Source organism: Lepidochelys kempii, chromosome 1, assembly GCF_965140265.1.
Source record: "Lepidochelys kempii isolate rLepKem1 chromosome 1, rLepKem1.hap2, whole genome shotgun sequence".
Lineage (NCBI taxonomy): Eukaryota > Metazoa > Chordata > Testudines > Cheloniidae > Lepidochelys > Lepidochelys kempii.
Window position 1 is genome coordinate 143,934,646 of NC_133256.1, and position 13,790 is coordinate 143,948,435.

The window sequence follows — 13,790 nt, forward strand, 5'->3', positions numbered from 1 at the left end:
TTTAATATACTAGAAGAAGAAATAAAATACATTAATGAATAACACGAGAGTTGTTTGGCATACAGCTAAAAATTTTGTAATTTCTGAACAGACTTTTCTCCTTTTCTGAAGGTACACATTAGGCTTTTAATGATGCATGAAGACGAATCCCAATTGTAAATGCACAAGACGTCTGTAATATTTTAGGGAACAAATAATTAGCATTTTGGAAATGTGCGTTCATCTCACACAAGCAATCTGGTTCTCCTCCTCCTTCCTGTTTTGAAGGCAATAGCCTGTGTTACATCAGCCATCTGCAGTTCCATAGACAGGTGCAGGGTCAGCCTCACAGCTCCAAGCCTGGAGTTCAGAGAGAGCTGAAAAATTTGCTAAGCAACTAAGGAAAATTTCCAAAGTCGTTAAAAACCAAAATGAAAAAGACAATCATTAATCCCCAAATAAATTGATATTTTGTTTTAGTTTTTGCTGCAGTTCTCTGAACGTGACTCTATCCATATGTGTACACTTTTAAAGCTCAAAGAGAATGGTAGCAAAATATATATTAGAAACCTTAAATGGCAAAAAAGAAAAGAAAAGGAAAAAAAAAAGAAAAAGCTTTTGTATTCGGAGTTTAACTTCTTAGTCGGTTTAGCATTTGGAATGCCTTAGAGTTCAACAGACAATCCTAACCTATGGAATGCTGTTGGAATTATTATTATTTATGCAAAGTATTACCCTGATACTAATTTAATCATGAATTCCTTTATGAAATCAAAAGGCCAAAACAGTATTTATACAATTGCTCTATACATGTCTAAAAAGCCTAAATAATAAGCAATTTTCTACATACAAAGAACAACAAAACATTTATAAGCATCTGATCAAGATATTTACAAATATGCTAAACCCAGGGGAGGTTAGATCAATATTGGTCAGCTCCAATGTGGTTAGGCAGGAGTTAGAAATTAATCCTTTAAAAGTTTACTTTTCATACCCTTTAACAAACAAGTGATGTTGTTGCCACTTACTGACTGAAGCTAAAAGGCAATTTGAGACTATTCACCCTATTTCCAGTCTCCATCCAAATAAGATTTACAACCTCCTTATTCCCCAAGGCCTTTCCTCCCCTCCGTCTTGCTGACCAATGTTTTTTCCATACACCTGGATTCACATAAGCTTTACTTTCAGATAACACTTATATATGGGGTGGAAAAGTTCATGTCAGCTCCTTTTAAGACAGATTATTTTTGTTTTATTTAAAACCATCTTCAGTCACCCCTATCAGTTACACTAAAGGCTTGTCTATCTGGAATAAATCACCTAGGGAGGTTGTGGAATCTCTGTCATTGGAGATTTTTAAGAGCAGGTTAGTCAAACACCTGTCAGAGATGGTCTAGATAGTACTTAGTCCTGTCTTGAGTGCAGGGGACTGGACTAGAAGAGGTCCCTTCTGTTGTTAGACATTTGGCTGTGTGTGTTCCCTCTGCATGCCATCCCCGCTCTATGAAGATAGCTGGCACAGCAGACCTCAAGCAAACCCCAATGACCACAAGATCCATTAAGGTATGAAGGCCTCCGGCCAGGTTTATTGTTGATGAACGACTGTACTAGTATTCAACAGACTCTACAGGAATATTAAGATATATATGCCCATGACAAAGGATACAGCTCAGTGGATTGCAGGACTTTCCATTCCGCTCGGCTGGCCAAAGACACTTTCTCTGAGATATCTTTTTATACGCTGAAACAAACACGTTACATATTACAGTTCTGATGTATCTAGGTGCCACCCTCTGACATATTTGGGTACCATCCTTTGCCTTGTACCTCTATCCATCATGCTGTCATCATGACCTTATCTTTAGGATGGGTCAGCGTGTTCCTATTACCTTTGGGGAATGTGCTGGTATCAGGGTGTTCTGGTACCACCCTTCTGGAATATGTTTGCGTGTATATTTTTATGCCTACTTATAGCACTACTTAGGAATGTGTGTTTCTGCAATATCAGCCCTGTTTTTACCAGATTCGGTGAGCTGGGACTGCCTCTTGGCTCACAACTGAACTTTGCTTAATGGCAGCAAAGCTTTGACCACTACTTTAGTTCAGGCCTCATACCAGGCCTCTGTTACAAGGGCTTATGTTTCAGGCCCTCTTCCTACTACACCTTCCAGGCCTACACTTCTATGATTCTACACATGAAAGCTGCTCCAGAATAAAGTAGGATATGAATTTAAAATGGCATAGCCGTTCCAAAATAACTCTATTGTGTAGACAAGTCCCAAGAAAATACTCTGACTGCATCACCAATTTCTCCTCCTTGCAGGAAACTGATCTGCAAGCCCTCAATAGCTACTACCATTTGGCCGGCCAATGAGCAACAATATAGTTAAACAATATTCAGTTTTTATATTATTTGATTCATTCGTTCTTGAGCAGTTGAATCTGGATAGTTGAAATACATTTTGTTTAATACTCAAATTATACTGTGTGATGTAAAATCAGACCCACCTTTAAAACTCACTTCAATTGTTGATGCAATGAAATTTCCTTTTGTCTCACACTGCAAAAGCTGAAGCAAAAACTGCTAAGTATTTTGGGGAGATGAGTACACTTCCATAATATGGAAGCCAGATGTAGTAATTATTCAAGCTGTTTTTTTCTCTTATAACTATATGGTGTATGAAATATATTTGAACAAATACATAGTATCTATATGTTTGTTGTTCCCTCTAGGTTTACTCAGTTTTGGTTTGTTTTATTAGAAAATTGCCGAAACAATGAGCCAGCCCATCTACTCTATTAGAACTAGTTTACAGTCACACTGTCATACATGGTGAATTCATCATCATCACCTTTGTCTATGCTGTAACAGGATGTACCAAAAGAGTGAAAGCAGCACTTAACAGAATGTAGGAAAATCATTAATAATCTCTCTTTTCTACTGAAGGTAATAACATTAATCATGGGTGAAGAAATTTAGTAATCATATAACTGTAATCCCCATAGGAGCTCTGTTGTAATTTACTAATTAAAACCATGGCACAATATTATAGACTAAATCTGAAATTAGTGTGCTGTTTTAATAATCTTTTAACTCCCAAGCAATAACACCACCTAACTAAGCACACTCTTCCTCTTGCAGCACAGTTTGAAAGGTTGATAGTGCCAGGTAAAAAAGGCAACATGGATTATAAAAGTGATAGAAACATAATGACTTTGCTGTGGGTCATTTCCTGGGGAACTAATGAGCAAGCAGAATTATCTTTTCCTGATGGTTATTCATTTACCAGTAAATGCCACCTGCTTCAATTGTTATTGCTTAATCGATACACACGGTTTGTAAAGCAGAGTTAGTAGTGAATGGAATATAGGAAAATATGTAGCCAAGGGAGTCACAGAACACACAAAAAATGCATTTGAGAGTTTTATATCCCCTGTTCTTCTCTGATTCAGCCTGAAGTGACATGGCCATAGGTGTTCAGCAACCACCTGGGAGGGTTATGGAATTGAGCACTCCTGCAAACTGACTTCAATGGGATGGGTGAACAATTCTGTGCTATCTTAGAGTCCAAGCTGCCTGAAATACAGATTATTTTTAAAATTTATTTTTATCATTTCAGGGAGAAAATAACCCCTGTGCAGAGGTCCAGCACAATGTCTATACACCATATAATTCCCACTGAAGACCTTGGATGCTGGGATTTGGATTAACAAAGGGATTTAAATGCTTACCTGCCACTCTAGTCTCTTAAATCCAAGATTTAAGCGCCATTGGCGTTCACAAAATGGCCACTCAGTTGCTGCCTAAATTTGGATTTCTGATCATGTATAAACCTGCACAAAATAGCAGGAGGAGAAGATGGTGCCCCCCTCCCTTATAACCTTTAACCCAATGTTTAGAGCACGCAGAATGTCTGAGACCAAGCGTCAAGCCTCTGCAGCTTTTCTGTCAGCTTTTTGCCTTTCCAAACTTACAAGGAGTCCTTTTTTGGATGCCACAAGTGCATTTATTGTACTTTTCTCCAGCCAAAATGTTGGTCCACTGTAGGGAGATCATAGTTGGTTTTGCTTTGCCTCAGATCATATGCATTGTTTAAGTGCTATGCTAATTTTACAGGATTCATGTGAGGTCTTTTCAGCAGAAAAATATTTTAATATGAAACTGTGTAATATTTTAGAAGTTTTTGTATGGAGGAGGTTTAAGGGAATTCTCCCTTAATGTATGGCACTTTACTATTGTCCATCATTTATTCAGAAGTCATTTTCTCACAACCCTCTGGTGACTGTTGTCTCTCCAGTATGCTTTGGGTCACTGAGTCCAAAGACATATTCTGGTGAGACTGATCTATTCCCCGGGTTACCCTGCAGTTTCAGAGTTGTCACTAGAATCAGAAATTCTCTGTCAATTAGTATATTAACAGTAGCCTCCCTGATGGCTTTGTCCTTGTTAGAGCTGAAAATTCAGATTAAATTTGAATGTACAATATGCAGCTTTCTGAGGTTTTAGTGAGAGAGGGAAGATGAATCCAAGCTGACTGCTTTCCACCACTTGCAGTGAAGCCTCAGCCCCTTGAATGCTACTCTGTGTTCTGGAATATGTTGAGCTTTTTTTTCATGCAGAGCCTTTGCAGCTGCTGACACTTCATTTTCATAAAAATAAAATATTGAGTCACATGAGGATTTGTGAAACAAACAGGAATGATTAATACACATCTCAATAACACAGAAGACAGGAATTTTGTGAGGTTTACTGATGTGTGTACTATTGTGTCATTGTGTTCAGCCTGTAGTGGCTTGAGGAATATCAAACAGACTAAAACTGTTGACTTAAAGGCAGAAAATGGGAATCCAGTCAGAAACATTGAATTCACTGAGTAATGTGTGTGCTGCAGTGACAGAAATCTATCAGTTGCAGTGTTAGGTTGAGGTTTGATAAACAGTACCCGTAATATCGCATGGATTTAGAGACTGAAAATATTACCTCATTTAGAAACATTGAATTCAACCTGGAAGCTCTGATGGCATTGTTTCAAGCCTAGGGGCTTGCAGAGTTGAGGCCTTCAGAGATCTGTGAAAAGTAGCAGCAAAAGTGTGGATTTAGAGGACCACATCGCCAGCTGACATAAATTGGCAGAACGATGTTGATTTACACCAGCAGAATATGTCCTAAAGATTACAGTAGAGAATCCAGTAATTAAATCTTTCTGACACACAGGCTGGGTAATTATTAGCTGATCAATACAAAGGAATTGGGTTGATTGTCTTTTAGAGGGACAAATTAAAAACTAGAATCTCTGTCACCAGATGAACTCTCATCTTTCTTGTATAATAGTCTTGGGGCTAAGGCTTAGCTCCCCCAATTCCTCTGACTTCTTAAAGCATATATTTTCAATGGAAAAGGAACAGTAGATTTTTAAACTACCAGCTATACTTAATGCAGTATCATTCTCTGGAAGCCAAACATTCCCTGGCAATTCCCAGCCTCCTTTTGTCTTCCTCGCTAAAAGCTTGATACAAAGTCCAGAGAAGTCAATAGGAGCCTTCCCACTGACTTCAACAGGCATTGAGTCAGGCCCCACTGTGCAGATTCAGAAAGTTACTTGAGCATGTGAATAATATTATGCAAAGGAGCAGTTCTGTTGAAGTCCAGGGGACTACTCATATGCTTATGTACCTTGTTGAATCAGAGTCCAGCTACACAGACACTGCTTCCCTTTCTGACTATTGGAAAAAACACAAATGTATTTTGCTTTTGGATATTGGGATACATTATGAAATGAAGATAATCTTAATAGATCATTGTTAATGTATGGAACAAGAATTTACTAAATAGATATGTGAGATTAACTCACATACTCAGTTGCTTATGCACTGATACTTTTTCTCTTCTGTTCTAGATGCCTGATCTGGGAGCTGGATCCTTCAGGTATTATTCTTGCTGTTCATAATCAGCCTCTGCAGATGGCCAATAATTTATCTGGCTTCATGTACCCAAAAAAGGAAGTGGATATCATCAATGCATAATGAGAAATATTGTTCCTTTTCTTAGTACTATACCTCAGTTTTAACTGAGACTTTACTTTGCATGTTCAATCAGTAAAAAGACGGTTATAAAACTACAAGTTGTAATTATAATGTTCTCACAGATACATTCCAGATGTTAGTGTCAGAATAACAATGCTTAATACAGACTGTCAGGCAATTAAGTTGTGTATTTTAACATATTTCACAAATACATAATTAGTATATTTTATTTTTAATTTCCACAGTCTAAGTGATATTTTATGAATAATCTGGGTGACTGATATGTGGGCTAAGAGTGCTGTGATTTCAAATGTTCCCAAAATAAGGAGTTTTACGTTTTCCCCTGGGAGCATATCAGACTCTTTGACCATCTCCCTTTTAACCAGTGAAATCTGCACAGCAATATCTCTCCATGCCTGGCATACCCTGCCACTAACCTTGGCATCTTTGTCCAATTCCATAGGTTCAGACCTTACAAAGTTTACTAACACACCCTCAAGTATTTCAGGTTTCAGAGTAGCAGCCGTGTTAGAGACTAAGATGCCACTAGTATTCCTTTTCTTTTTTCAAGTATTTCAGTGTGTCCTGAGTTCACCATAACTATGCATCCGATGAAGTGAGCTGTAGCTCACGAAAGCTTATGCTCAAATAAATTGGTTAGTCTCTAAGGTGCCACAAGTACTCCTTTTCTTTTTGCGAATACAGACTAACACGGCTGTTACTCTGAAACCCACCATAACTATGTTAACCTGGACAGGATGGGACCCGAGTTTGGGGCAATATCTCCTCATTTGTTCAATAGAGACACTCTCAAAGCATTTTCTTGGGTCCATGTCCTGGGACGGGGGTGAACAAATCTGGGACCCCTTTTTACAATGGGCCTCTGCACTTTCCTTTCGGGCTTTCTTTCAATACCCATTCTGGCCTGCGCATACAAATCATCAGCCCAAGCAGCTCCCGCAGTGCGTCAGGACAATTTTTTCCCATATGGCAGCTCTGATTTCATCTGAGAAAGCATTAAAGAAATGTTCTTGGGCAAATAAATCAAACAATCTCCCATAATCCCTTTCTGCCCTTTAATCTATTTTTTCATATAACCACACATTATATGTTTGAACTCCCCATTACTGATACTGTTGTGCTTCTTTTAGGTTTCTAAATTTTACATGCTATGATTCTGGCATCATTTGAAACCATAACAATGCAGCTTCCTTATATTTATCATAGTTCATAGCTTCCTCCTGGTCCATGCCAGTAAAGACCTGGAAAGCTTTATCTGAAGTTTTGGGGACCAATACAGACATTCATTTGTACTTAAGGATGCCAGTGGCCTGGCATATTCTTTCAAAAGCAGTTAAACACTCTTCTGTACAGTTTGAGTCTTCAAAAGGTAGACACAGGCTGTCCCAGCTGGGTGAATGCTGGGGGGAATTAGCCTTTGGTTGGGGAATACCTTTCAATACTCTGTACTGCATTTCTTGTGCCTCCATTTGCCACTGGTATGCTCTCTTCTGCTTTGATTGCCAGCATTTGTCGCTATTAGGCTCGTTGACCTGGGCTGCCTGGATTGCCTCCATTCATCTCTGGTGGGCCCACTCCCCCTTCTTCCTCAGTAGTTTTCTTCTCTTGCATTCTCAGCTCTGCCAGCTGTATGTGGTGCTCACATGCCTCCTTGTCTCTGAGGATCTCTAATCTGCTCAGCTATACCTGAGCAGCCATCTCCTGTTATGAATTATGGTCTGGCTGGTTTTCCAGTTGTGTGTGGTCTCCCTCTTCATTCTCCTCCTCCTGCTCAAAATACTCAGTGAGTGAGGATTTCAGATCCTCTGCTGATTTTCCCTGGTGAGGTAAACCATATTTCCAACATAAGCTCCCAACCCTCTTTTTATCCATTGTGTCCAAGGACTTTAATTGGCTCATTTTCCCCTTTTCTTGTTCTATTTCGCTTAACCCAAAATAAACAAAAGAAAATAATAAACTGTAACTTTGCACTTTGGCTCCTCACTTTTGAATCCTTTAGGGTCTGTTTTTGCAAGTGTTTGCAGTGTGAACCACAGTTTGCCGATATTGGGGTGGAACTCCTGTAATGATTACACCACTGTGACATTGGGGAACACCCAGAGCAGTAAATGGTTCTGCTACCTCCTGCCTTGTAATTTTGGGTGCCTTAATGCTGTGTTGGTAAGGCATGGGACTTTGACACCAGTAATCAGCCTATAAGCATAGGATTTCACCCTGGCTTCCACTAGTCTAGTTACTCTTTCCAGGGTGACCTTCTAGTTCTGAGTGTCCCCAAGTTCTTAACTAACAGACATTCAGACTTTTTGCCTCCAGTTCGTCACCCCTGAAGGCACGAAACCTGACCCCAATTATCCATTGGGAAACACACTTTGGGAACACACTTCTCACAGTTTGAATTCCAAGGACCTGCTTGGGGTAAACAAACAAATTTATCTAATAGACAAATCATAGCTTCCGAGATGAAATAGTAGGAAAAGCAAACACATACAAGTTACAGAGAAAAAAAAAAACAGACACAATCTCAGGCTTTACACTTCTCTATTAGCTAAATTCCCTTTTATAATACAAATTACATATTGTCTCTGAACAGTTTCCTAGCATGCCCTTTTGTTGTAGACGGGAATCCAGTGTTTCACAAACAGCACCCTGTTTAGATGATGGCCCTCAGTTGCTGGACAGACTTCACTTTAAACCCCTTTCTTTTTAATGGGGTAATTTAGGGTTACACAGCAGAGGGAAAATTTTCCCCTTCTGTGATTTTCAAGATCGGGTTTTATTTTTCAGTTTCAATGTCTTTCCATTAACTCTAATAGTCCACCATTGTCTTTCCCTGGGTTATCCTAGGTGTTTGGAGTTAGTTTCATGTAAACAGCTGGCCTGGAGGATGAACCCTCCCAGCCCAATTGCTTCACCCCTTATTGTATGCAGTGTTGTTGTGCCCATATTGGTCCAAGGATATGGGAGAGACAAGGTTGGTGAGGTAATATCTTTTACTGGACCAACTTCAGCTGGCGAGAGAGACAAGCTTTCGAGCTTACACAGGGCTCTGGGGAAGCTGTAGTTGCACCACAGTTAAAATTCCAATTTCCTACATATATACACATGCATATCTCCTACCGACCATCAAGTTCAGAACTTTACAAGCTTTTGTAAAAGACCTCATTTGACATATATTTATACTCAATAAAATTGTATGCAACCTATTGATTTAATTACTTATTCATAGGCGTTCAGACCCCCAGTTGCCCCCTTGGGGCATCAGGACTCTGATAGTCATAGGCTAAAGACTGAAATACAAAGATGCTCAGTTTTAAATGGAGGCACATTTCAGAATATGTGGAGATATATTTTAAAGTACTGAGCACAGTTTTAGGACTAAATTGGTCCCTCTGCTCCACTTCAGATATCCTTCTAAACTAACTAGTAATTTAGGGGTGCCTTGATTTTTGGATTACTAACCTATGACAGCTTAAATGGGCCTGATTCTCAGCAAGTGCTGAGAAACCACTCTGAAAATCAGGTCCTTCAAGTCATGTACCCCAAAACTGAGTTACCCCAAATCACTAGTTACTTTTGAAAATTTTGGTCCTTTGTGGGTCTGCGAACACTAAAGCGAGACCAACTTTCTCCTAATTACATTTTATTTACCTACCATTTTTCTAAAATGCCAGTTTTATATATATTGATATCATTACTGATAATTTTAAAAAAAATCAGCCATATTATGTCTATTTGTGGATAAGAAATGTTTTCTGCAAGTTTAAACACAAATTAAATATTAATTTCATGGCCAACAAAATAAATTTAACAACTAATTATCTGTACAATAAAATTCCAGGAATGGCATACTGAAGCCTAAAATATCTTGAATCAGTATGAAGTGATGGAAGCTGCTAAAAGCATGGCCAAGAGCTCTTTTTGTTCAGAATATCACCAGGTTTAGTTATCACTGGATTTCATGGTCTGTTACCATCCAGTTTTAAGTTTGCAATCTTTTTTATTTTACAAATTTCACCTGTTTTGTTTCCAACTATAGTAAAGCATGTATCTATGCTAAGCCAAGAGTCCTAGAAATTCTGACAGTTGAAGTAACAACCAATCACCACCTTTACTCTACAGCTAATTTGCATGCAACAATTTCATTGGTTGTATGAGGGAGCCTGCACAGAGGGTGGATTATTTGCCCACCTGACACCCACACAAATCAACACAAATCTCCTAGCACAACAGTCCCAGACACAAATCAACACAACCACCTACACAACACCACAATCAGCTTGCACAATAACCCCAAACACACAGAACACCTCACTGCAGCACACTCTTCTCATTTTCCCCCTGCACAAAATCAACCCACATCTCCCAGCACAATACAAGCTGCATGCAAATCAACACAACCACCCACACAATAACCTCAAACATTACTCTGGAGCCTATAATGTCTGGTGAGTCAACGTGAAGAGATAGAAACAGCTACAAGCATGGTTGAGAGCTCTGTTTAGAATATTAGCAGGTTCAATCAGCAATGGGATTCACGGTCAGTTACCATCTTTAAAAAAACATGACTTTATGAATTACACTTGTGCAACAATACCGACTTTCAGATACTATTTACTTACATAACTCTGTAACTATGCTTCATTATTATCATCATAGATTCATTCATTCCACTGTTTATTAAGACGTCAATATAATATTGTTAACAAACATTAATAGATTCAAGGAGTTCAAGGGATCATCAAATCATCTAGTCTGACCTCCTGTATACTAAAGACTTTAAAATTTCACTCAGTTACGATTGTATTGAGCCCAATTACTGAGGCTTGGATAAAGCACAGTTTCTAGAAAAACATTCAGTTACCATTTCCCTTTGTAGTTGGCCCCAGTGATTATCACCCTCACTGTTCAAAAAAATTTACCTTATTTCTAAATTAAATGTCAGCTTCCAGTCATTGGTTCTTGTTATGCCTTTTTCCACTAAATTATAGAGCCATTTAGTCCCCTGTATTTTCTCCCTGTGACGATACATACACTGCAATCAAGTCATCACTCAATCTATTTTTTTATAAGTTAAACAGAATGAATTGTAAGGCTTTTTTCTTCAGCCCTCAGATTATTCTTCTGAATCTTTTCTGCTCCCCTTCCAGTTTTTCCACATCCTTTTTTGATTGTTGATACCAGAACTGTGTGCAGTATTCTAGTATCAGTCTCACCAATGCTCTATAGAGAGGTAAAATCACATCCCTACTCCTATTCACTACATTTCTGTAGATATATACAAAGATCACATTAGCCCTTTTTGCCACAGCATTGTCCACTCTGACCCCTACATTCTTATCAGAGTCACTGCTTTCCAGGGTACAATCCAACATCCTGTAGGTGTGGCCTGCATTCCTTGTTCCCTGCTGTATAACTTTGCACTTGGCTGTATCAAAACATTTTGTTTGAATGAGCCCAGGAGTGATTTTATATTTACTTCCAGATTATTGCTGAAAACATTAACTAGCATTGGGCAAGATATTGATCCCTGTGGAACCCTACTAGAAACACGGATAACTACTTTTCGAGCTCTGTCATTTAGCTAGTTTTTAAGATGTTTAACTGATATTCTACCGTGCTAATAGTTTAGTCACAATGCCAAGTGGTACTAAGTCAAATGCCTTACAAATGCCTTACAAAAGTCTAAATATATTACATCTATGCAGTTACCTTAATCAACCAAACTTGTATTCTCAAAGAAAGAAGTCAGGTTTGTTTGAGAAGACCTATTTTTCATATAAGTATGTTGGCTGGCATTCAATATAGTCCTATTCTTTAATTATTTATTAATTAAATCCTGTATCAGCTCTTCCATTATTTTACCCAGAATTGACATCAGGCTAACTGGTCGATAATTATTGAGGTGTCACAGATCTTGTCTTCTCCCCTTTCCAGACACTGACCAAATTGCTGTGGGGAAATCTCATTTCTGTATCTTGAAGTATTTTGTGCTTCCCTAAGTCTCAGAAGATTGCAGAACTGTTTCCTCCTGTGGCCTGTCTGGCACATTTCCTGCAAACCGACTATCAGTCTGCTTCCCTTTCATTGAAATGAAGGTGCTCAACCCACCTGCCTACAACCCCAGCACCAGTGCTGACCCCCAAGCTACCTCAGTAGCTTATCCACACAGAATCCCACTGAAGTTATGAACCTTCTGGGTTATAGATTGACTCTCTTAGGGGCAATGTGATAGATTTGGCATATTACACATAGACACCATCATTCTAACACCATTGTTCTTTTATTTAATAGATAAAGCACAGATAATTTAGGAAATAGACAGGCATTCTAAATGCAATGCCCTTACTAGTTCAACCTTCCCTTGGGAGTCTTTAAGACTCCGTATGAGTTGAGGAAGGCAGGTTTCCTTTTGGCTCATGAGGCTACTACATGCAGCTCCTCTCAGCTTGATCTGGTAAAAAAACAGGAAGGATGAAGTAAACAAATAGAATAGCACCTGCCTTTTATAACCTTTCAGGACCTCTACTGGATGCCCTCTGGTCACCTGAGCAGGCTGATCAGGAATCCCCTAGCATGTGACTAACCAGTTCTCGGAGTTGGGAGCTAGTCAATTTTTTTTGAGCTATTCCATTTCAATGGGAGAGCATTTTAAGTCAGATCACCCTCTCTTTGTTATTCCCTTTCTACCAGCTTTTGAAATTTCTATCCAACAACAAGGAAACAGACAATAGAGAAGGCAAATGGGCTGCACATTCAAAGTGGAGTTTGCAGCTTGGTAAAGATACAAACTGAGTTCATAATCTCCCTGGAAATAATAAATAGTACAAACATTCCCCACATTATCATACCTGATCATCCCAGTTGCCTTTTTTGAATATTAAAAAGGCATTAGCACTCTTATGTTCTTCAGGAATTGCCCTGGTTTCCCAAGATTTATTAACAATGAACATGAGTGGGCCAGATATCTCCTCATTCAGCTCTTTAGGGACTGTTGTGCGCAAGTTACCTGACCATGCAGATTTCAAAATGTTTATTCCTAACAGATGTTGTTTAACATCCTCTTTGGTTACTAATGTAATGGAAATACATACAACATCCTCAGCACATCATCCTGCTTTTTTTCCAAATACTGAACTCAAGCTTTTTAAAATACCTCTGTCTTTTCTGCATTGTCATTTTGAATTTTACTATCTCTGTTAGACCCTCAATAGAGGTCTCCCTATGGGATGGGGAGCGAGCAGATACCGGACAGAGTGTTGGTATATAATACTCTAAATGCTTTTTACAATTACAAAACAAATCTTACTCACTCCACATTCACACCCCAAACATACTATACCAGAGTCCAAAGGTCAGAATAGTCCCAATGGCCAGTCGAGATTCCTTCCATCAGGATAAGATGTGGGGAGCCAGCGAAAACCACATCTATATCTACATGGGACTCTGGATCAATAAACGACTTCCATTTGCAGAAATCATAGGCAACCATTTATAGTCTATTTCATCATGTCATCGGTTCTTTGCCTTTGTTTACTAGGCTTTCTACCCACACAATTCCAAAGAGACAATCCTGGGCAGGCCACCATGATCCAAGGCATGCCATTTCCTCCAATTCTTATACAATTTTATATCAGTCTAGCCGGTGTTGTTTCCTTATCAGATGATTTTCTGTATTTTTCTCTAAACATAAGATTTTTTTTGAAGCAATAGTTCTAATAGTCCTTGACCTTAAGTCCTTGCTTCAGTTGCTAACTTGCAACGCACAC